At 41.2% G+C, this 22,779-nt stretch overlaps 1 long non-coding RNA gene across 1 annotated transcript in view; it reads left to right on the top strand.

Moving 5' to 3' along the window:
* LOC140741242 (uncharacterized) overlaps positions 1–22,779 on the top strand; it is a 94,962-nt gene that overhangs the window by 2,328 nt on the left and 69,855 nt on the right. The gene's annotated exons all lie outside the window — the stretch shown is intronic.

Here is a 22,779-nt window from a genome sequence, read left to right as displayed (position 1 = left end):
CAGATCAGATTGGTGGGTGATTTTTGTATGCATGATATAGGTTAGCAACTGAGATTTGCATGATTTCACGTTTATGCAGGAAAGAGTGAGAGGGGCCAGTCAGAGATATGTGGAACAGGCCAGAGACAGCAAGAGGTTAGCGGGTGGAGAGAGAACGCAGCCAGTCAAAAAGCAGGGGTGGAATAAAGAGACAGGACGTGGTAGGAGACTGGTGGAATATCACAACGACTGATGCAGGGCTAGATAGTACATGTGTGCCAACATGGAAAGATGTCAGTGAAGAACAGCATGGGTCAGGAATCAAAAAACAGCCGTGTTAACTCCATTTTAATTTTCAGGGCCTGTCCCTTCCAGTTCTAGACTCAGAAGTATATCCCGGCTGTAGACCTGCTGTATTCTGTCCGTGATGGTCATCCTGATCTCCCAGATGCATGTCACTTCAATTCCCCTTCCTATTCCTACACTGACTTATCCAGATTCACCTTCTGCACTTCCAGGGTGAAGCCCAGCACAAATGAGAGGAACAATATTTTGCATTCTGTCTGTGGAGTTTGTATGAACAGTGAATTTTCTAATTTCAGGTATCACTTGCCTCCTGTTTCCTCTTTCCTTTCATCCACCTCCAAATCTTCCTTTTCTGATGCTCTTTGACCCTCCAGCCCCTATCATCCATTTTTATTCCCCTCCCCAACTTTGTTTCATCCACCTACTACCCACAAGTTTCACTCACCAGGTCCCCTCCCCTGTCTGGCTGTAGACCCCTGTCTACCCTTCACCTCTCCCCTAATGGTTCCCAGTATCACCTCCCTTACTTACCACATTCCAACAATGGTATCCTTTGGGTCCTCACCTTTACATTCACCTTTACCCTCCCCGCTCTTCCCCTCAACTGGCTCCATTATTTTTGTCTGTTTCCCTTTGTTATCCACCTGGCTCTCTCTCCCAACTGTGAAATCCCCTTGACCCACCTAATCCACCTGGTTTATCTTTCAATCACCTGCTGAGACTCTGCCTCATTCCTCCCTCTCTCCTTCTCATATTGGTTATCTTCCCTGTCCACTCGCAGTCCTTGGTGCAGGGCCTCAGTCCAAAGTGTTGTCAGTTCTTTTCCACTTGTCAGAAGCTGCTCAACCTGCTGACTTCCTTTAGAGATTATTTGTTTCTCCAGATTCCAGCATCTGCAATCTCGAGTCCTCAGGGATATAATGGTAGTGTAGGTTTTGCACTACAACATTGAAGTTCAGCACTGGCACGTATGTCTGTCATTGCTTAACACTGGGATGTAACACTGGTGCTCCTGTCCCCCTGTAACATACGCACAGCACTGATGAGGTCTGTCATTGTAATGCTGAGGTGGAATCGTTATGGGCACAAGTTTGTCATTGGATAAGATAGGGATAGAGAGCACTTGCTGGCCCTAGGTGCGGTTTCAAAGGATTGTTTCAGGAGCTGGTATGGGCATACATAGCAGTTTGGAAGATTCTTGGAATTGCCATCCTTGCCACAACATTGCAGCAAAACTTTACACCTGTTATGGACAAAATGTAAACTTGGTCATGCACTGTGTTTTATTGACACTCAGTAGTGAGGAAATGTGTCCAACTTTATGGCCCGCCTTTCCTGTTTACCTCTGTATACAATAGCCCACACTTTAATGACAGTCGTGCTTTCAAAATAAAATCAGATTTCAAAAACGGGCAACTGGCAGATCCCGTGTTCTGTTTTCATTCTCTCACTTTCAGTTATTTAATTGCATGTCATAAATGTCCATTGCTATAGGGGATTGTTTGGCCTTTTCAGACTTTTACACTCTTAGCATTCATCCTACAGTTAGATTTACTGTGGCTCCTATAAACCACCCAATGTAGCAATGGGTGTTGTCGTGATTCCATCCTTTGCTTGCCTGAACCCTTACACCTTTAAATCAGGATGGCGGGGAGGTACAGCATAGTCTTCAAAAATCTTGTCTCAGCTATGACATCAATGTCACAAACAGTCTGATTCATTTTCAAATATTCGCAGGAAGATAGATAATGTTGACCAGGGAATGGAGCCACTGTTGGTTTTGAAGACAATGGTTTCAGCCTTCACAGCTGGAGAAAATATCTGGTCATCTAACATTGGATATGGACAAGCACTTTGAGTAAGACAGTGATGAGTCAAGAAACATGGTTATGAGATACAACTAACTGGCTGTTTGAAAACAAAGCTATGTTTATTGTTTCCTAAAAGTAGTGTATAGGTGAGAATTATAAAGTGACTGGGGGGAGCTGTGGATGTAGGTAGAGGTACAAAGACACCATAGGATAAAAGATATAATGATAGGAATAAGACATGACAGGTAAAGAAAATATTCAGAGGAAATTTGTTTTGTGTCTACTTGGGAAAAGAATGAAGCTCAATTTGCATAGTTGTGATGCATCCTGGGTCTCTAGGGGAATGAAAGCGAAAATTATAGATGCTCTAACTACATGTTTAGATATGGTAAAGATATCAGAAGATTAGAGTTTTGCAAGTTCATGCACCGGTTCATAAAGGACAGAAGGATAAGCCAGCCTGTTAGTTCAACAGTGGAGTTGGGGATTCTTTAGAGGTATTAATCTAAAACTTAATTAATATTCCATTTGAAAAAATGGGTCACTAAATGAAAGCCAACAAGAATTTGTTAAAGATAATTAATTATACTTTATTTGATTAAATTTTTGGAAGAGTGATGGAGAGGATAGGTAATTGCTATGTAATTGTTGTTGTGCACACAGTTTCAAAAAGCATTTGATAAAGCACCAAATAAGAGAATTCCCAGGCAGATTAAAGGGACACTGACTGTGTGAATATACATTTCTCCGTATGTCGTGTTGATAAATTGTGTTTTCGTCTGAAGCATGTTGTGTGCAGTGATGACCCTCGAATGAAACTGTCAGCCTTTTTGATATATACAGTATAAATGACTTGGAGTTAGCATAATTTCAAAGATTACAGTCAACCTGAAACAGACACAAAATTAAACAACACGAACGACAGAAAGAGGTAATGGAAGAAGACCTGCTGTTATAATAGATGGCACACAGTGGTCTGAATTTAATACAGGGATGTTTGTAGCAATTCTTTATTTAGAAAGAACAAAAGGAGGCAATACTTATTCATTGTTAGAATGGTTTAAAATGTGCAAGGATAAGCAGAGTTTGTTTGATAAGTGGAGTGTTGAGATTGGATGATATGTTCTGCAGTCTGTGAAGGTCACTGGAGAGGTTGAGAAGACTAATGAAAAGAAATAAGAGAAATAGAGAACACAAAGTACACTGCAGATGCTGTGGTCAGATCAACACGTACAAACACACTGGAGGAACTCAGCAGGTCAGGCAGCATCCGTGGAAACAAACGATCAATGTTTCGGGCCTAGACCCTTCGTCAGGACTGAAGAAGGAGGGGGAGGGGCCCTAAAAAGAAGGTGGGGGGAGGGTGAAAAACCAATCAGAGGAAAGATCAAGGGGTGGGGGAGGGGAAGCAGGGAGGGGATAGGCAGGAAAGGTGAAGAAGGAATGTAAGGGGAAAGCACTATGGGTAGTAGAAGAAGGCAGAATCATGAGAGAGGTGATAGGCAGCTAGAAGAGGAGGCAGAGTGAAACTGGGATGGGGGAAGGGAGAGGGAGGGAATTACCAGAAGTTGGAGAATTCGATGTTCATGCCAAGGGGCTGGAGACTACCCAGACAGTATAGAGATATACATAGATTACAGGAAAATTATTCTAAATCTTTATGAAACACTATTTAGCCAGTAATTAGCATATTGTGGCCTATAGTAGACACACTTTTCAAGAAAGGTTTCAAATTTAAGCTTATTGTCATCTTGGGAACTGGCTGCAAAATATCAGGGCTCTCCGATATCACATGATATGATCCACATCTTAGAAAAGTGCAGAAATAGTTTAACTGAAATTAACCAATGATTAAAAACCTTCTGTTACAAGATCAGAAAATAAATTCTAGTTTTATGACTTGGAATAGAAGGGTTGTTCACCTTAAAGCCATAAAACTCAGCAAAGATTCATTAGGGGTGTGTAAAGTTATGAAAGGTTATATGGATAGATATTCTCATGGAATGAAAGGAAACAGATTGAAGGTAATTAACAGTAGATCATGAAGCAACATGAGCAAGAATCTACCCAAATTGTAGGAATGTCAAAAAATTGTTGCCAATTTGCACACAAGAGATAGAAATTGCATGTAGAAAATTAGTATTTGGTTTCTTTTACTTGTGGTAATTTATAATACTCAGCAGAAAAGAAAGCCATAGACCTCACGTGCAGCCAGAGTGAGCCCAGAGACATTGACGATGACTGGAAGCATAACCAGGGAGTTTTTAAAGTGCAGGGTCAGCTGCTCAGTCCGTTGCAGTAACGATGTGACTTAAAGGGTCGGCAATTTTCATCATGCCAGAATTTAAATAAGGCACCTAGACATGAAGAAAATATGTTTTACATATTGATTTATTATGTCTGAGAATTCATGACTTGATATGGTAGTGAAAATATTCATTCATGACAGTGGAAATTCTAGATGTTTTGGTTATATCATTCCTATTTTTTTTAGATAAGACACTGGTGCCAGGGGACTGCAGATTCCAAATGTAAAAAGTGAATCAAATAATTAACTTTTAGGTTGATGCCTAAAGAACAGGAGGATGAAGATAATTATATAGCTGTTTCAAAGATCTGGCACATTTACAAATAGTTGAAATTATTCCTTTACTTCTGCCTCAGTCAATGATTTCATGACATGAAAACTTATGTGTGTTGCTTCTAAAGGCGTTGTACTTAAATCTTAGAATGGAAGAATAATCATGCATGAATGAAGGCTGTGTTTGGATTTGGTGGAGATTCCATGAGTTGCTCTAAGTTCTCTATTTTATAGATTTGAAGCAGAATGTTCGAGGAAGTCAAGCAATCAACTAAGTTTGTATTCATTTAAAATATAATTTTTTATGGGAGGTTAAGAGCAAGTTAACATCTAAGCTTTGTCATCATGGAAGAAGAAAGATTGAAGACCTTTTCATTCCGATAATCATAAAAATTAATAGAAGCTTGATTTAAACAACACACACTAAATGCTGGTGGAACTCAGCAAGCCAGGCAGTATCTATGGAAAAGAATGAACAGTGGATGTTTCAGGTCGAGAGCCAATGAAACGTTTCCGCTCGAAATGTCAACGATGAACTCTTTTCTATAGTTGCTGCCTGATCTGCTGAGCTTCTCCGGCATTTTGTGTGTGTTGCTCTGAATTCCCAGCGTTTTCAGACTTCCTCATGCTTGTTTTAGCTAGCTACTTTATGTATCTAATGTAATGTCTGCTTTTTGGGTCTCTTTCTTCCAATTGCAAAATTGTTAGTTGAAGCTTCAAACTAATCATTTGTATCCTTGATGCTTTCTTGAGACACCTCCACTGAGAAGCTGAAAGCATCTGGTTTAAGAATCATTATTGATAGAATTGTAGGTCAATGTTCATGTCTTTAGAACGCTATGATTTCAGACCATTACAATATGCCCCTGACCACACCCAGTAGTCCAGCCACAAGATCACTTTACATCTTTTTGTTTGGAGAAGTGAATTTTGTTTAATTTCTCTCACCTGGGTAAGCTTAGACTCACATCCATAATCTGAATGTGTAATTTGTACATTGGCAGGCTGCCACTGCAGAGGATCTAGACAGGAATATTCCACTGTCATAAACCATTAAAACTTTGTTGACATTCACAGGTTTGATTTGTGAGTTACTGACAGTGCATTCCATCCTGATGGATATGCCTTTATCTCTGTTTATTTGTCAGCATGTAATGTCGCTTTATTGCAATGATTAAATTTTTTTAAAAACAAAGCAATATTTCATAGTATGTAGTGAATAAAAACCTCAGAGTTTCTCCTGGGGTGTCTCTTGGGATGACTTGGTTCATTCTAATTCTGTTCTGTGAAGAATCCAAAGTGGGATCTGCAAACTCGGTTAAGGGTGAGGAAGATGGTGTTTTTTCCAGCAGTCGAGCAGGCCATTTGTGACCTTGTCCATCCCTTTCACTACTTGCACTTGGATTGCTCAGTTCCTCCTCGGATGGTTCTTCTCTCTAGAGTAAAGTGCTTCATTTGGAAGACTGGCGATAGGCATGCAGACAATATGGCCCGCCCACTGGAATGTGGTTGAAACCCCGAAGCTAGGAAAGTCTGGGAGGAGAGGATGCCAATGTTGATTTGTCTTTCCCAACAATGAATGCAGAGAATTTTACAGAAACAGCATTGATAATATTTATTCAATGCTTTGAGTTGCCTCCAAAGATCACTCATTGCTGTTCAGTCTACAGGAAGCTGAGGATCACTGTTTCCTGGTAGACCATGTACCTTTTACTGGCTTGGTAATTTAAATGTGCTTGAACATAAGAAGCTGCATTGGGTAGGGGTCTTAGTAGAATAAATCACTGGCACATCCCTCCTCACCATTGGATGTAACTACATGAGGCATTGCCTCTGGAGGCAACATCTATTATCAAAGATCCTCGCCATCTTGGCCATACCATTTTCTTGCATCTTCCAATGAGTAGGATGTACTGAAGTCGGATGTCCCACACCACTATATTCAAGAACAGCTACTTCCCTTCAAGCAATCAGTTCTTGACCAACCTGCACCACCCTGATCACTACTTCAGTATAGCCAGACTATGACAACTTTGCATTACAGTGAACATTTCTGTTCTAATTGTGTTCTCTCTTGTATAATTTTGTATAATTTATACTTAGGTCGTTTTTCGTGTGAATGTACAGTCTCTGATGTCATGTCCCTGTGATGCTGCCGCAAGTAATTTTCTCATTGCATCTGTGCACGTGAATATGGCAATAAATCGGCTTTGGCTTTTGTCTGAGATTCTGAACTTTTGTGCACTTTTCCCTCAGTCAGTTGAAAGTATAATGAATTCTACCAGTGCATCTGCCTTCGGTGAGAGCTGTCTGCCAAGAATTGGGAAGTGATCCATATTTTCCAGGGAGGATTCTTGCACTTACCCTATCTATGCCTCATAATTTTATATACCTCTATCAAATCTCCTCTCATTCTCCAGTCTCCTGTGTTACAGGGAATAAAGACAGTAAATCTTGGTGATTATGCATACAGACACCACTGTTTTGGAGAGAATGAATATTTCAGATGGATGAAGTATTAACTAAGCGGCTCCAAACATCTTGAAATTTGTCAAAGCTGCACTAATGCAGGCATCTAAAGCAGTGATTCCCAAAGTGAGCAACATCGCCTCCTCCCCCTCCCCCCGGGGGCGGTGAGAGTTTCTAAGGGAGTGATAAAAATAAAGGGGGCAGTGGGGGGAGAGCTCAGTAACAACAAAAATGGAAGAAGCAGGCCATACAATATTTTGTTGCTCCTTGCTAAACCCAGAAAGTCCCACGCAATTGTAGGAGAACTGATTCTGCCAGCAGTCAGGGAGGTTCTGAGTATGGTTTCGTACAGGTCCCAGGACATTCCTGAGAGGATCTTGCCTTGGATTATACAGTTCCTTACTGGAATGTTCTGTCTGGAAGGGGTGCAAATGGAAGTTTGTCCCTGTCCCTCAGGAGCATTCTGACTGTTTGCATCACTGTCTGGTGTGGAGGTGGCAATGCACAAGATCAGAATAAGCTGAAGAAGGTTGTAATCTCAGCCAGTTCCATCATTCAAGAGAGAGAAAAAGAGAGATTAATGCTATTTGCAGTACACAAGTGTAAAGGGTAACACAATAATTGTTACTCTGGACCTGATGCAGCATAAAAAACACAAGGTAAAGAACACAATAATAATAAAACAAAACACAGTAAGTAAAAAGATGTAAGATAGCCTATATACATAGATTGATTATACGTCCATGAATTAATGCTAGGCACAAGTGTCTCTGTATAAAAGATGGCTGACAGGAGCCTCCCCACTATCAAAGACATCTTAAAATGGCCGTGCCTCAAGAAGGCGTAATCCATCACTGGGGATCTTCACCATCTGTGACATGCCCTCTTCTCATTACTACCATCAGGAAGAGGTTCAGGAGCCCGAAGATCCACACTCACTGATTTAGGAACAACTTCTTCCCCTTTGCCAACATCCGAAAATGGTGCATGACCCCATGAACACCACCTCCCCATTCCTCTTTTGCATTATCTTTTTAGTTTTTTGTAATTTGTAGTTTTCCTAGGCACCACGTTGAACATTCCCTCTCTCCATCACAGCCACATGGCGGCTGTTGTGTGTACCATTTGCAGAGTACTGCAGTTGCTTTGTGTGTCTCCTTTGACCGCATCTCCCAAACCCAAGGCCCTTGTGCATCTCGAAGTCAAGGGCAGATAGCACACAGGTCCATCAAATTCCCCACAAAGATCCCTGTCTTGGAATTATATGATTTGAAGATTAGAGATTAGCTTTATTTGTCACATGTACAGAACTGTGCAAAATTCTTAAGCACATCCTTTGCTCCCGCCAGATTTACAATCCCGCTCTCCGTTTCATGTTGGGAACGGCAAGAGTGAAGCACCGCAGCAGGGGTGTGGGACAGGTGGCGGAGAAGGAGTGCTGGGGCAGGGTATGTGTGGGTCGGGTACAGACACACCCAGCCCGGAGACACCAGGCAAGCTCATTTGATTTCAAGCATTTGGTTCATTGATCATTACAGAATGTCTCTCTGGTGCTTCCCACTCCCTCCCTCTCCCTTCCCATATTCCCATCTGTAATTACCCTCTCCCTTCCCACTCTGTCCACAATAGAGACCTGTATCAGAATCAGATTTATCATCACTCACACATGTCATGAAATTTGTGTTTTTTTGTGACAGCGGTACAGTGCACATGATAAAATTACCATAGTCCTGTGCAGAAGTCTTAGGCATCCCAGCTACATATACAGTGTGCATAAGTCTTTTGCACAGCCCTTTGATCATAAATTTACTTTGAACTTTGAATTTTGAAGCTATAGAAGGATACATTTCCTTCTACACAAATGGGATGAGTGTAGATCAGTGGTTTCAAAAGAGGGGGATATCATTCTCCCTGTGGGCTGTAGGAGTTTCTAAGGGGGTATAAAGATGAAAGGGGCAGTGGCGGGGGGGTTGGATGCTCGGTAGCAAAGGAGGCAGCTGAAGGATTACAAGCTTAACTTAAGAAATGAATTACTTATTATAGCACTGGATCCTCAGTGCCTCATTATTGATTACAATGATCACGTAATCACCCCATCTCTTGTTAGCCCACCATTCTGTTAGACTTTGCTCGAGTGCATTATTGTTGTTGAAAAGGAATGAGTCATTTCTGTATTTGGAATATCATGAGAAATCTGAACTAAGGGAATCATGTTCGTTTCGGGTACAGTCCGTGAATTATTGCTGTTCACTACTGTATTACAGTGTTAATATGATTCCCATACTCACGTCATGCAGTGACGCATTTCCTGTTCAAAGGGGGAAAGTACCGAATCTGCCCTACCAAAAGCTCATATCTGCATATTTATAGCCCATGGCCCAACCGAGATATCGCTACCCTACTTTATGTACCTTCAGGCAGAGAGTCAGGTATTACCTGAGCTATGATGATAACATAACTTTCCCCTTTATTGATCACAGTGCTTGAGTTTTGACTTAAACAATTGGCAATTTACTGTGGTCGTTAATCTATGACAAGAATGGCAGAAACAGACCAAACGAAAAAGAAGAGCAGACAGTGTAGTGTGGAGTATCTGAAATATGGATTTATGCCAGTAACAAGCAACCAACAGCTGACAATGTGTCTGCTGTGCTTATAGTGACAATGAAACTGTCCAGGCACCTTGAACTTTTGAGGAGAATACACTCGAATAAAGCAAGTAAGAACTTGGTTTATTTTCAGTCGTAATGTGATTTGTGACAACTTTCAGAAAAGGAAAACACTTTAAAACATGTTTGCCAGCATTTCACAACAAAACAGTGATGGTTTGCCTGCTTCATACAACATTTCATTGTTCATTACTAAATCTGGAGAACTGATTCTGCCACCAGTAAGGAAGGTTCTGATTACAGTTTTGCATAACAAATAATTAATGTCATTCTGCTCAGCGACAACTCTGTTCAAAGACGAACAGATGAAATGTCTGAGAATGTGGAAGGCACTTAGTGCAACATAATGAAGACAACAGAATTTGTTCTGCAGTTGGATGAGTCAACTTTGACAAGCAATGAATCTTCACTTCTTGGTTATGTTCACTTCATAAAAGATGAAAGCATAGTTCATCAGTTGTTATTTGCAAGGGGACTTGAAACAGATATGAAGGGGGAGTCAGTGTGTTTCAGGTTGTTGAGTGATTTTTCAAAGAGAAAGATATTCTGTTCACCAATATTCTTGCTTGTGTGACAGATGGGGCACCTCCAATGACAGGATGCTGAAGTGGGGTTTTTACTTCTTTGAAAAAAAACTTTCTCTAACCTTAACTGTGTAATTCACTGAAAACGTCTTGTCACAAAAAACCCAAGTGATCGGCTGCACAAATCACTAAATACTGTTATAGTGGTAAATAAGATCAAGTCTCATGCTCTCAATTCTCAACTATTTTGAGAGCTTTATATTGAGCATGATGAACAGTTTGAACGCTTGCTCTTACACATAGAGGTTAGATGGCTTAAAGAAGGAAACTGCCTGAAATACTTTCATGCATTTTTTGAAACTGTAATAAAATTCTTTGATGACTTAAATGTTTCATTTAGTAATCAGCTCAAGAATATCAGGTATAGTACAGTACCTATAAAAAATATTCACCCCACCCCCGGAAGTATTCATGATTTATAGTCTTACAACATTGAATCACGACAGATTTAGTTTGGCTTTTTTTGATACTGATCAACAGAGAAAGACACTTCTGTGTCAAAGTGAAAACAGATTGCTACAAAGTGATCAAAATTAATTACAAAAATAAAACACAAGATAATTGTTTGTATAAGTCTTCACCCCCTTTAATATGACTAAGCAAATCATCACTGGTGCAGCCAATTGGTTTTTGAAGGAACATAATTAGTTAAATGGAGATCTGTTTTAGGAGACCTATGTGCAGTCAAGATGTTTCAATTGATTGTAGTAAAAATACACCTGTATCTGGAAGGTCCAACAGTTGTTGAGTTATTGTCCTGGCAAAAACTACACCACGAAGACAAAAGAACACTCTAAGCAACTCCCTGAAAAGGTTATTGGAAAGAACAAGTCAGGAGAGGGATACAAGAACATTTCCAAGTTACTGGATATCCCCGGAGTACAGTTAAATCAATCATCGGGAAATGGAAAGAATATGGCACAGCTGTAAACCGGCCTGGGGCAGACCATCCTCAAAAACAGAGTGACTGTGCAAGAAGGGGACTAGTGAGGGAGCCACCAAGAGACCCATGAGAACTGTGGAGGAGTTACAGGCTGAGTGGCGCATACAACTGTTGCCCAGGAGCTTCACCAGTCGCAGCTTTGTGGGAGAGTGGGAAAGAGGAAGCCACTGTCGCAAAAAAGCTCACATGAAATCTCGGCTAGAGTTTGCCAGAAGGCATTTGTGAGTCTCTGAAGTCAGCTGGAAGAAAGTTCTATGGTCTGAAGAAACCAATATTGAGCTTTTTGGTCATCAGACTAAATGCTATATTTGGCACCAGCCAAACACTGCACATCATTGAAAGCACATCATCCCTACCTTGGTGGTGGCTACATCAAGCTGTGGGGATGCTTCATTGCAGCGGGCTCTGGAATGTAGAGGGTAAAATTAATGCAGCCAAATACAGGGAAATCCTGGAGAAAAGCCTAATGCAGTCTGCAAGAGAGCTGCGACTTGGTGGAAGATTTGGTTCCCAGTAAGACAATGACCCCAAACATAAAGTCAAAGCGACACAGGAATGGCTTAAAAACAACACAGTTAATGTCCTGGAGTGGCCAAATTAAGAGTCCAGACCTCAATCCATTTGAAAATTTGGGGCTGGACTTGAAAAGAGCTGTTCATTCAGACTCCCCATGCAATCTGGCAGAGTTTGAGCAGTTTTGTAAAGAAGAATGGGGAAAGATTGCAGTGTCCAGATGTGCAAAGTTGGTAGAGACATCACCACACAGACTCAAGGCTGTAATTGCTGCCAAAGGTACCTCTACTAAATACTGACTTGAAGGGAGTGAATACTTATGCAATCAATTATTTTGTGTTTTAGTTTAGTAATTAGATCACTTTGTAGAGATTTGTTTTCACTTTGATATGAAAAAATCTTTTTCTGTTGATCAGCACCAAAAATCCAAATTAAACCCACTATGATTCAATGTTGTAAAACAATAAAACACCAAAACTTCCAAGGGAGTGAATGCTTTTTATAGGCACTGTATTTGTCAGAGTTATTTGCAAAATTTAATGAAATCAGCCTTCAATTGGAAGGAAATGATGTGAATCTTATCAAAGTGAAGTCAGTTGTCTTCACATTTCTGTCCAGTAACCCTATTTAAGTGCAACATTGGCTATTATGAACTTTTCCAATTTTTGACCCTCTCTGAGTTTGAAGAGAATACTAGATAATGATCTTCAGGTATAGTGTGCCCATCTAGTGAGCTGCATAAAAACATGTCTGAGCATCTTCAGGATCTTCTCTAATCTGAATTCTAGATTGGGTAATAAATCCATTCCCGAACACTTGTAATGAGGAAACAGGAAGGATAGAGGAAGAACTGATCTCACTCCAAAATGACTGAGCGGAAGCCAAGGTTCAAAATATCACATCAGGACTTCTGGTTGCAGAAGGAAATCTCTGAACCCTATCCTGCACTTTGGAAAAAGGTCAAGATGTTATTCATTTCCTTTCCAACATCATATCTGGTGGAGTACTGTTTCCGTGCAGTCGCCCAACTTCTTTCAAAGCATTTTAAATAGACTGTAAATTACTGAACATGGTGATCTGAAACTGCTTCGAAGTGACATTCAGCCTGATGTTGAGAAACTGATATTGCACCAAGACCATCCATCCCATTGAAAGGTGAAAAAGCAATGAAGTTGTGAATATTTGAACTACTAATGTACATTCTAAAATTATTGATTAAAATTGCTTTCCTTGTAACTAAAGAAGCAATTTTATTTGTATCTTCAAATAGATTTGAGTAACTGCTGCAATTATTTGTCACTGCTTTGAATTTGCAGTTCCTGTTTTTCTTTCACCGTATATTGTAAATCAATTTTTTTTTAGTTTTAATGTAATGGCCGGAAATGGAGATGTGGTCAGGGAGCCAAGGTGCTGATAATGCAATAAAGTTTGGGAACCACTGATTGAGAGAGTATTCTCTTATCTCCTGGCATGTGCCTTTTAGATCCCCGAAAAGCCTTGGTGTATGTGGAGGTTAGTCACATGCGGACAATGTCAAGCATCTGACCTGCTCTTGTAGCCTGGGTATTAATGTGCTGATCTAGTTGAGTTTCTGGTTAGTGGTGAGCTCAGGATGTTGATGGAAGGGACACAGCAATGGCAATTTGGTAGATGTCATAGTTGGCCACTGCCTGATACTTCTATGAAAGAAATGTGATGAGAAGTTGAACATTATGCAAATATCTGACCTCATGATGGGAGAAAATTCATGGGTGAAGCAACTGAAGATGGCTGGGCCAAGGACACTGCCTGCAGGATTTTTTGCCATGATGTTCTGGAACTGCCATGATCTCCAACCACCATATCCATTTTCCTTTGTGAGAAGCGTGACTCCAGATGTTGCAGTATTTTAATTTTGATGCTCATTTTCTTCCATTTTATCCTTCATACCACCCTCTGTCAAATGCTGACTTGATGTGAAGGGCCGTCACTCTCACCTCATCTCTGCAGTGCACCTCGTTGACACATGTTTCAACCAAGGCTGTGGTGAGATGAAAAACATCTACTGCCTCCAGAACTTCCCAGGTAATGGGTACTTTGATGTTGTCTTCAACTGCCTGATAGGATGACAGAAGATGCTACAGGACTTTTGAGAGAAGGGGTATGATGTCCCTCGTCACTTCTAAAGGTGCATCCACTCTTCACCTTCCCCTCCCAGTAGCATGTGACAACAATGCACATGCTCAGCCCACATTTGCCCGCTGAGAATGTCCTCCCCTTCCTGCCCCATTACATTGAGGGAGCAGGAAGCTGTGCGGATATCAATTACCTCTTTGGGTCAAGACTAGCAAGTTCCCGGTGAAATCAAGCTAAGAGTGCATACCAGTGGAGGATTATCCTGCCACCCTCAGTGTTTGCCCCTGGAAGGAACTATGGTTATATGATGGAGTATGTGCAGGACAATCCACATTGTCTTGTAACTGCAACAGACCTGGATGTGTGGCTGCCCGATACATTACAGTCATCTGCAAGAATTGCAAGCAGGAAGGCCACCAGCCCAAGGACTGGAGATAAAACAAAATTTGCTACAAGGCCTACTCAAAATGTGCCTGTACCCACGCTCAGGCAACAACAGAGGTCGCTGACAATAATAACGCTCAGAGAAGTGCTGACGCATCCCCAACCCTTACAGAGGCCCAAGCAGAGACTGAAACTGAGTCTGAGAGCAGGACTGAGGAAAGACCATCATCTTGAGCTCCCAAGTGCCAAGCTCTTCCCCAAGAAGAGGAATCAATAGAAGAGAGGATGGCAGATGGACAAGAAGGGGAATGGCAAGTGGTGGAAAGGAAGACTTGGAAGACACCATTCCAGGAACAGTGGGCTTCGGAGACTAGAAGTAATGGGAAGAAAAAGAGCATTGCAATGGACAGGCACCAGCAACCTCTTCTCATCAGAAGATGAATCAAACTTGGAAACTGTCGACATTTTGCACTGTTCCATCTTTTGTATCTTTTTATAAATGAGTAAAGTCTACATTATCTCTGAAGTTAAAAACAGTAGTGAAGTGTGCAGCAAGGTGTTCATGGCAAAGTGCAAACTGGACATTTGTGAACAGTAAGCAATACTACCTTTGATGACAACTTCCAAAATGATGAAGACTGAGAGAGTGCTGATCATGTGGTCAGCCTGATTTCTATGAATGGGCATACCTGTTCTGCTTTATAGCCCGGTGTTACAGCTTCACTGAGTTGGCACCTCATCAATTCCAATTTAGTATAGATTATAAATGGGAACTAGGATAATGATTGTTACTTCCACATGTAAATAACTGCCTCATGCTCTGAGCTCCAGTGAAGAGTCTAAACTTCAGGCACTATTTGCTGACAAACTTCATAATTCCTGGGTAGGCCACTACTTAGGAGGATTGAAATCTTTAGTAAATTTACATAAGGCAAGCGTAAACACTAAGAACACACTGTTGCTGTGGAAGCATTAACTTTTGGCAAAGGCAATCATAAAGCAAACTCAGGTTTCCTCTTCAATTGGTCATGCCACAGTTGGTTACGCCGTATTAAGTAATCCAGTTTTAAATAACTCTTGTGAACGCCGTGCACCTTCAGCCTGTGTTGACACAGTGGGGAAGCAGCAGGGGATAGGAAGAAGAGGATTTGGAGTGGTTTCTCACAGCACCTGTGCTACATGTGACCATGTCAGGGAGTGGGAGGATGCAGGAAAATGAAGGAGTACATCATGCTCTTCCTCTCAGTTCACTGATCTGTGCCAGATGGTGTCTATGTAATTATGCTAACTGAAGGCAGGATAAAATACAGTCTGCTATCTCTCTCTCCATGGTGGAATAATATGACATTACTGCCAAAGTTCAAATAGGTTGGACAATGGCTTGGGCATGGTGCCACAAACCTGTCAGTTTCCAGTGAAACCATGTTCCCATATTACTTATATGCTAGGGAGAGATAAACTGGGTGGGGATGGATTATTTATGTATTTTTAACCTCTGGATGTATTCCTAAACATGGCTTGCCAGGAATTGACTTAAATGTTGATGTCACGGCAGCCTCCAGGCCAACGTCCCCTCTAATTTTTTTACAGCTCCGCAGACCAACCATTGCTCTGAGCTTGAAATTTTTAGACAGACTGAAAGCTGTGTGGCACTTTCTATTCACGTTATATAAAAGAAGATTTCAGCTGCACGGCAACAAAGGCTATGTGTGTGGAAGCATTTCAGCTACTGTGCAGCACGTACCTTCACATCTTGGAGGGAACAGTGCTCCATGCTTATATCCTAATTGTCATGGTTGGGACACCAAAGGCACAGAAACAACAGCCATCCAGAGGCTTACATTACATTAGTGCAGTACCCGTACAGGCTAAAAGAACACCACTGAAGTAACAAAAACATGAGAAAATTTGCAGTTTCTGGAAATTCAAGGCAACACACACAAAATGCTGGATGAACTCAGCAGGTCAGGCAGCATCTATGGAAAGGAATAAACAGTCGAGTCCTGATGAAGGGTCCCGGCCTGAAACTTCAACCTTTCCACAGGTGCTGTTAGACCTGTTGAGTTCCTTCAGCATTTTGTCTGCATTACCACAGAAGTAAAATACTTGTGGAAACAATAATCCAGTCTTGAATCTTCTTTCAGGAAATTCTGTCTGAACAATGGAAGGAAATATGGATAAGGAACTATAACAACATATTATGGCACGGTGATTCTTGCTTACACTGCACATTTGATAAGCAAACACGCTCTTGGCTATTTAACAAACAGAACAAGTCAGTGAATTCAGTCTTTCAAAGACAAAACCTCAGGGAAGGACCATTTCAAGGACTCTATAATACAGCGAGGTCTATAATACACTGCATTATTCATTACTTTGCATTATAAAAGCAATTTTACAACTTCCAAGGGTTCTAATTCAGCACTCCTCCGAACTTCGATACCATCCTACATCCAACGGGTGATGTTGGGCAATGCTCATAGGACCACCACAGACAGGGTGCCAGTGCAGACTAGGATCAAGTGAGATTACATCTTCACGCCAATCCTCGTGTCAGTTTCCTCAGGAGTATAGATAGGGTTAATGCAAGCAGGCTTATTCCACTGAGCTTGGGTGAAACTAGGACTACAGGTCATTGGTTAAGGGTGAAAGGTGAAATATTTAAGGGGAGCCACTTCACTCAGAAGGAGGTGAGAGTGTGGAATGAGCTCCCAGTTGAAGTGGAGGATGTGGGTTCGACTGCAACTTTTCAGAGAAGTTTGGCTAAGTACATGGGTGGGAGGGTATGAAGGGCAATGGTCCAGTGGGGGTCAATGGAACTAGGCAGAATAATAGTTTGGCATTGACTAAATGGGCCGAAGGGACATTTCCCTTGCTGTAGTGCTCTATGACTCTATTCACCAAGACTACTTGGATAGCACTGTCCAAACTCACTAAACAGGAAAAGGGCAGCGTACGGACTGGAATACCACCATCTGCTGATCACCCTCCAAGCCTCACATCGCCCTAACTCGGCAAATCGTGCTGGTTTTAAATCCCAACACTCCTTTCCTACATTCCAGTGAGACTACTTTCACTAGTAATTCCAGTCACCACCTCATGGGCAATTGAAAATGGACAAGAAAAGCTGGCCTTGCCAGTGATGTTCAGGCCTCGACAATAAATGAATCTGTGGTTTGACAAACAATTTTCAATTATGTTACTTTCAATAAATCTAATCATACTTTTTACTTAATCCATTTTAGAACATAAGAACATAAGAGATAGGAGCAGGAGTAGGCCAATCGGCCCCTCAAGCCTGCTCTGCCATTCAACAAGATCATGGCTGATCCAATCTTAACTCTAGTTTTCACCGAATCCCACAAGGCAACAGTGCCAACCAACAGGGCACCATGCCACCCATTTTATTTTATTATTCATCCCGCCCAAACCCATGTGATCACCCGGGGAAAAAAAACCAAGTTGCCAATTGAGGAGAAAAAATCTGGAAAATTCCTCTCCGACCCATCCAGGCTATCGAAAACTGGTCCGGGAGATCACATGGCTGATCTAAACCTAGCCTCATGTCCACTTACCTGCTCGCTCACCGTATCCCCTAATGCCATTTTTATCCAGGTATTTTGTGGTAAGTGTAATGGATGTAATTCAATGAATTTTCAGGAAGTATATGACAAAATAACAAGCATAAGGCAGAGATCCCGTCACATAGAACCAAGAGGCAATATTGTCACGAGGGCAGAGGATGGTTGGATTATCACTGGACTAAAAGGAAGTTTGTGAACTAGAAAGATAATGGTGACTAGTATTCCGCATTGCTTTGTGTTGAAGTTGCTGTCCATACTCTATGCATACATCTTGTAGCTTTAGGGCTGAAATACGGTTATGGCATCAAATAGCAGGAATGGAAAACTGCTGTGTATTTTCAGCATTTTCTGTTTTCATTTCAGATTCAGGATCGGGTTTAATATCACTGGAATATGTCATGGAACTTCTTGTTTTGCAGCAGCAGTACATTGCAATGTATCATCATAAAAACTATAAATTACGGTAAGCATATATAAAAAAATAAATTAATAGGTAGTGCAAAAAGAGATGGGAAAAAACTGAGGTAGTATTCATGGTTTCATTGTCCATTCAGAAATCTGATGCAGGAAGGGAAGAACCTGTTCCTGAGTGTGTGGCTCCTGTATTCAGGCTCCTGTCCCTCCTCTTTGATGGCAGCAATGAGATGAGGGCATGTCCTGGGTGATGGGGGTCTATAACGATGGATGCTGCTTTTTTGAGGCATCACCTTTTGATGATGTCTTGAACACTGGGGAGGCTAATGCCCTTGATGGAGCTGGATGAGTTTACAACTTTCTGCAGCTTTTTCTATCCTGTGCAGTAGCCCCTCCATACCAGATGCTGATGCAACCAGTTAGAATGCTCTCCTGAATACATAGGTAGAAATTTGCAAGTGTCTTTTATGATATACCAAATCTCATCAGACTCCTAATGAAATATAACTGCTTTGTAATTGCATCAATATGTTGGGACCAGGTTAGATCCACAGAGATGTTGACACCCAGGAACTTGAAACTGCTCACCCTTTCCACTTCTGATCCCTCGATGAGGTCTGCTGTATGTTCCCTCGACTTTCCCTTCCTAAAGTCCACAATCAATTCCTTGGTCTTACTGATGCTGAGTGCAAGGTTGTTGCTGCAACATCACTCAACTAGATGGTCTATCTTGCCCCTTGTCACTATCTGAAATTCTGCCAACAATAGTTGCGCCATCAGCAAATTTGTAGACGGCTTTTGAGCTGTGCTCAGACACACGTTCATGGGTATAGAGTAGACCAGTGGGCTAAGCATATGCCTTCTTGAGGAGCACCAATGTTGATTGTCAGTGAGGAGAATGTTATTTCGAATCACCACACCACAGGATCTAGATGCAGAGGGAGTTACAGAGGCCCAGGTTGATTAGCACTGAGGGAATGATTGTATTGAACGCAGAGCTGTAGTCAATACACAGCAGCCTATTGTTCAGGTGATCCAAGGCTGAGTGGAGAACCAGTGAGATTGCATCCACTGTAGACCTATAGTGGTGATAGGCAAATTGCAGTGGGTCCTTGCTTAGACAGCAGTTGATTTTCTAGCACTTGAAAGCCACGAGATAAACCATCACATCGGACAGACTCAACTCACTGTGGATGATTGAGGAGCACTTTGGGAGTGGAGTGAGACTAAAATGGAATGTCTATGTGGTTAACTTTTGATTTAACAAGGCTAGGTGGCAAACAGATAATTTTGAAATTGCACAAGCTCTATGTGACTCTGGCTTCATTTGAATACTATGCATAATTTTGAACACCTCTTGGCAGGATGTAATATGAAAGGCATGGAAAAACTGAAGGGTAGGTTCACCAGGTTAATAGGATTACTGTTGTGAGAAAAGGTTTGATATAGTCAGGTGTTTTTCAGTGTAACCGAGAAGATTGAAGGGGATGTCGGATGGTATCAACATCTGTAGTTACAGAGCAGTAAGGAGAGATGCGCTGTTTTTATTGGATGGCTGAATGACGATAGCAGGAGATAACCTTAAAATAATTACAAGAATAGTTTGTGAGATCTGAAAGATGTCATTATTCTGATGACGATTAAAATGTAAGGCTTTGTTACGTGCCATCATTAGATCGGAGCATATAAATATTGAAAAAGCAAATTGAAACAAGAAGTATGTATGAAAGGATAAAGGGAATGAGCCAAGATAGTAACTGATTACATGGCCTCGGAGGAAAATCATCATGTAGATGAGAAGGGTCAAATGTAATCAGTCTATAATTTATTAACACTCATAGTTCAGGTGTGGAAACCTCTCAGATACTTGCTCACAACTTAGGGTAGGGTTATGCTTGAGGTTAGGATACATCCATCACAACAATTTATGGAATTCAAGCATATTACTAATTGTCAAACAGATAGCTACTTTTTAACTGTTAAACTAACTTTCATCAGTTAGACAAGGAAATTGCCAGTAGGAAGATATTTCTTTCCTCCACATTTGGAAAAAGTTGGGCAGAGGTTTGTTCCAGGTGGCATTTCCTCCCTCCTATGATGTCCTCCTTATTTTAGAAATGGTATACTGACGTTGGAGAGGGTTCAGAGAAGATTCACGAGAATGATTCCAGGAATGAAAGGGTAACCGTATGAGGAATGTCTCCTAGCTCTTGGGCTGTATTCCCTGGAGTTCAGGAGAATGAGGGGGATCTCATAGAAACATTCCAAATGTTAAAAGGCCTGAACAGATTAGATATGGCAAAGTTATTTCCCACGGTAAGGGAGTCTAGGACAAGAGGGCATGACTTCAGGATTGAAGGACGTTCATTTTGAACAGAGATGTGGAGAAATTACTTTAGTCAGAGGGTGGTAAATCTATGGAATTTGTTGCCACGAGCGGCTGTGGAGGCCAAGTCATTGGGTGTATTTAAGGCAGAGATAGATAGGTTCTTGATTAGCCAGGGCATCAAAGGGTATGGGGTGAAGGCAGGGGAATGGGGATGACTGGAAGAATTGGATTGTCCATGATTGAATAGTAGAGCAGACTTGATGGGTGGAATGGCCTACCTCTGCTCCTATATCTTATGGTCTTATGGAGTATATATGTTATCATATACTACCTTGAGATACATTTTCTTGTAGGCATTTACAGGAAAATAAAGAAATACAATAGAATTTACAAAAAAACATGTTCTCAGTATTTTTTTGGTCCAGAATTGCCCCTTTGCACGTGAGATAGCCTCCCAGAGATTATACCCTGACCTCTTGTACTTCCATGGACTTTGAACACCACCACCCTAGCCTTCAGCAGATTTCAGATCTCTTAGTTCATCACGGGATTCTGGCTGAAGAAGAGTCTCTGAAAGGTTTTGTGGGAACACACTTGTCCACCAGTGTCTTGATAAATACCGCGACAACCGTGCGTGTTCATTCAGGTCCTCTGATGAGTCCTTGAATGTGGCCCCGTCCACTGAATGTGCAGAAAAGAATCCGGGAGAAGAGATTTTAGTTATATGACAGGCTAAAACTGTTTTCCATGAAACAGGATGGTTGTGAGAGGATCAGTGGGAGTCCTCAGGTCAACTGACAAGGAAGAAATAGATAGAGTATTTTTTTGTCTTCCCTCCGTCAATCTCTTTCTTGCTTTTTAGGAACTTCAGGCACAGTCCTCCCATTGATCAAGTTTTGCAAGTAAAATTCTTATATTTAAAATCATGGTCCAGACAGCGTTCTAATGTAGAAACTGGTTCTAATGTCAGAGTGTCATGAGTAAAGAACAACGAAAATGATTGGTAAATGAAACCAAATTGATTTGAAATAGTGGTTCTACGCACAGTATGTGGTTAAGGTCTGGAGTAGTTAGGACTCTGCACAACTCCGCTATGGTTGGTTGAGTAGGGCAGGCAGAGTCAATTATGACATTCAAAAGGTAAAGGAGTGTTGCAGGGCTATGTGGAAAGGTAGGGAGCATGAACTAGAAGGGTTTCTCCAGCATGGAGCCGGCACGGGCTCGGAGGATTGAATGGCCTAATTCCATGCTGTAATTTTTTTGCGATTGGGTGTTCGCACACAGGTATACCAATGATCTCCAAAGCACTGGAAGTTCTGTAGGGGTAGAGAAGCAGTGACAGTTTCAGCGACCAATTTAATACTTCACTTGAAATGTCCAAACAGAAGTTTGTTTTATGAAACATTCTAGACAATTTGGGCTATTACTATCAGCTATTACTTACACACTCCAAGCCATGTTGATCTTGGAGACAAGGTTCTCCTTTGCAAGGGGCTCCTCAGAAAAGGCGGCAATCTGTATTCATGCCTATTTCTTGAATTTTACTTGCAAGACCTGTTCAAGGAGAGCACTGTGCCTGAAGTTCCTGCAAACCATGGCAGAGATTGTGGAAGACAGGAAAAATCAAATGTATCTGCTTCTTAATGCATATGTCAGTTGAGCTTAGGAGAGCTGTTAACAGGGAAATTTACCATAATATCTCCATAACTGGAACATTTTACATCCCTTTATAGACAAAGTAAATGGTTTGAAAAATGAATTATATACAGTACTTTGTAAAATTAGGAACTGTAATACATAATTATTATATTTTCCATTCATGGTACAAAGGTTAATGTAAAGGAATGTAGATCAGTCAAGAATAAATAAGAATTTCGGAAAATCAACTGGTTCTAATGTCAGAGTGTCATGAGTAAAAAACAATGAAAATGATTGGTAAATGAAACCAAATCATCAGATACTTTGATGATGTTTTTATGTTTGTGACTTTGATGAGACCATATTGAAGTAGATTTATATCAGAGAGTCCCTGTCATTAAGTTATTTTCAGATGGCAAGTGTATAAATTTTTCATGAATTTTACACTTGTATTTGTTTG

Source organism: Hemitrygon akajei, chromosome 2, assembly GCF_048418815.1.
Source record: "Hemitrygon akajei chromosome 2, sHemAka1.3, whole genome shotgun sequence".
Classification (NCBI taxonomy): domain Eukaryota; kingdom Metazoa; phylum Chordata; class Chondrichthyes; order Myliobatiformes; family Dasyatidae; genus Hemitrygon; species Hemitrygon akajei.
Note: the sequence above shows the minus strand (reverse complement) of the source record. Positions and strands in the feature narration are given on the sequence as shown.